Below are 3340 nucleotides of genomic sequence, written 5' to 3' on the forward strand. Positions count from 1 at the left end.
ATTAATAGTGTAATCGGATCCACAGGTTATCCTTTGTGCTTATGATAAATAACAATTAAATAGAAAGACCACTATTTATGAAAACAATAATTGCTTTATTCAAAAGACAGTGAGAAGTAACCTGTTAGTGAATTCCATTTAACTTTCATTCTAAATAGAATAGTATTTAGTTGAGAGATACTTAACCTGTGACCAGTTCATAATTATGCAGTGAACTACGTTTATACTTTTATGTCAGCTAGGAAAATGTTTGAACAATAATACTGAATCTATGTCCAATTAATGATTCTGCAGTGAATATTAATAGTAATGTTATAAAGACTATTCAGTTTGAATAAGCACCGAAAGTAATAGTGTGTTTCGTTATCTGTTATATTTTTGCAAATAGTTTGTGCTGCTCTAGCTGTTAGTTCCAACCTTAACGTTAACATATGCAGGTGTTAGAGTTCATTGCACTCGTGTGTGGGCCGGCCGCGGTGGCCAAGCGGTTCTAGGCGCTGCAGTTCGGAACCGTGCGACTGCTACAGTCGCAGGTTCGAATCCTTCCTCGGGCATGGATGTGTGTGATGTCCTTAGGTTAGTTAGGTTTAAGTAGTTCTAAGTTCTAGGGGATTTATGACCTCAGATGTTAAGTCCCATAGTGCTCAGAGCCATTTGAACCATTTTTGAACTCGCGTGTGACAAAATATAGGTTGTGTTTGTCCGTTGAAGTTACTCATACCTATTTTCTTAAACAAGAATGTTAATCATTCTCTTGCCTAATTAGGCTGGCGACCGTTTTCTTTATTCTTTAAACAGCGTAGATAGGCAAAAATATTGTTTGTTACTGTTCAAATATTTACGTAATTCTGACTTTTATTTTCGATAAGCCACCTCCGTTAGGTACAACACGGTCAACATAACAAAATTCCTCTCAGAGGGTAACACTGCTCTGTTGCGTTATACCATAATTGCTTTAGTAAGATAGTTTTATTTCACAACCTGCATCCAACTTTAAGGTTATGGTATAGCAGTAGCAGACGGTAGTGTTATAAGTCTACTTACAAAATGCGGGAAGCGTTTGCCTCATCATCTGCGGACCGTATAGCTTCATGTAACAAATATGTTTCATACATTCGTAATGAAGTTTCGATTCTTTCGATACTCTCCAATCCTTCCTGATATTGTCAATACAGTCAGTTCTTTTCTCGATACCTTTCGACTTATTCGATACCTGTCATATTCTTTTCAATACTTTCGATACTTTTTGATACTTTCATAAGTGTAAGATACTTTTCAACACTTTTAACTATTTTTCGATGCTTCCCATAATACGTTTTATAGTGATAATAATTGGTTTTAACGAAACATTAACTGCTTTGATAGCAATGACTAGTGGTTTCGTAGAAACATTAACACGTCTTCAGCCTGGAATCTCATTGACTGGATTAGGGTTGTTTTCAATGATGAGTCCCACTTCGAATTGAGTCCCGATGACCAGCGAAGAGATGTCTTGAGACGCCCCACACAGTGGTTGGATACGAACCCAACTGTCGCCCGCCATACGACCCGACAACAAGGTGTGATGGTCTAGTGTGCCATTTCTTTTCATTGCAGGCACCCTATGGTAGTCAACCGTGGCACACATGCAGCACAGTGGTACATGGACAATATACGACGCTCCGTTTGGTAGCACTTCATGCCAAGCCATCCCGGGCTTACACTTCAGCAAGATAATTCTCGCCTGCACAAGGCGAGAATTTCTACTGCTTGTCTTCTCACTTGCCAAACCCCACCTTAGCCAACAAATCCGCCGCATATCTCCCCAATTCAGAACGTTTGGAACATTATGGACAGTACTCTCCAATCAACTCGGGTTTTCGCGATCTAACGCGCCAATTGGACAGAATTTGGCACGACATGCCTCAGGAGGACATCCAAAAACTTTATCAATCAATGCCAAGCCGAGTAACTGCTTGCAGATATTTAAGAAATTAACATGAAAGGAATCCAACAGAGACCTTTCACATGATGTGAACCAAATTGCTCAATTTGTGAAGCTCTTTCTCTTGAAGAAATAATCCAATTTTTCTGATATTGTAACCATTTGTTTATGTGTACATGTACATCACATCTATCAATTTCTGTCCCATTCGAATAATTCCTTCGTGGTGTGGCGTTTTTTCCCCTTAAAATGTATATTAATAGTTAAGATGATCAACTATATAAGTGATCCAGTATAAGAGAATTTTCTGATCCATAGATGTATTTTATATTTTGGTGAGGCAAAACATTACGACCACATGTTCAATAGCATGTTGCTTCACCTCTGGAACGGAATACGGCAACAACAGCGCCTGGAATGGATTCGAAAAGTTGTTGGTAGTTTTCCATAGGCGTGTGGCGCTTAAATTAGGCGCCAGTGGTTCTTGGGACCGGAGCTGAAGCCCGATGGTCCACCAGCTGTAGCCCATCGTGTTCGGGTCATTTTAGCAGCCAAAATATAACAATGTCAGTCCAAAACCACATTCGTCATTCCATTGTAGCGCCATTTCTAGCCGCTGACACAGACAGTTGACCTCCTGACATACGCCATAGCCATCAGGAAAGACAACGGCTTAAGGTGATGCCAGCTATAATGTTCATATAGCTAACAGCTGTCAAGGTGCCTTCGATTTACTAGCAGAGATGACATGGGAACGCAGATGAATTTTACCCGTAGCACAATACTGTCCCCTCCACCTTGTGTCTGCGGACAGTGCATGACTCGAGCAGCCATTCGGCTGGACGACCATCGTCCTGTTGGTGGCTGTGGCGTGTATACTACAGCGAGGTCATCATAGCACTCCATATTTAGGCCACAAGTGGCCCATCGGGACCATCCGACCTCCGTGTCATCCTCAGATGAGGATGCAGATAGGAGGGGTGTGTGGTCAGCACTCCGCTCTCCCAGTCGTTACGGTGGTTTTTTGACCGGAGCCGCTACTATTCGGTCGAGTAGCTCCTCAATTGGCATCACGCGGCTGAGTGCACCCCGAAAAAATGGCAACAGCGCATGGCGGCCCGGACGGTCACCCATCCAAGTGCCGGCCACGCCCGACAGCGCTTAACTTCGGTGCTCTGACGGGAACCGGTGTTTCCACTGTGGTAAGGCGGTTGCTGCGAGGTCATTATGACCCATACTAAACTGTTGGGAGACGAATGTGGCTTTTGAAAATACAGTGAAATCCAGACCTTTGGTCGCGCGGGGTAGCCGCGCAGCCTAGGCGTCTTGTCACGGTTCGAGCAAAAAAATGGTTCAAATGGCTCTGAGCACTATGGGACTTAACATCTGAGGTCATCAGTCCCCTAGAACTTAGAA

The 3340-nt window shown here is 42.8% G+C and overlaps 1 pseudogene; it reads right to left on the reverse strand.

The window, feature by feature from the left end:
* Nucleotides 1–3022: 3022 nt before the first annotated feature.
* Nucleotides 3023–3140, reverse strand: LOC126485390 (5S ribosomal RNA; annotated as a pseudogene).
* Nucleotides 3141–3340: the final 200 nt, after the last annotated feature.

This window comes from Schistocerca serialis, chromosome 6 (assembly GCF_023864345.2).
Source record: "Schistocerca serialis cubense isolate TAMUIC-IGC-003099 chromosome 6, iqSchSeri2.2, whole genome shotgun sequence".
In the NCBI taxonomy this organism is placed as follows: domain Eukaryota; kingdom Metazoa; phylum Arthropoda; class Insecta; order Orthoptera; family Acrididae; genus Schistocerca; species Schistocerca serialis.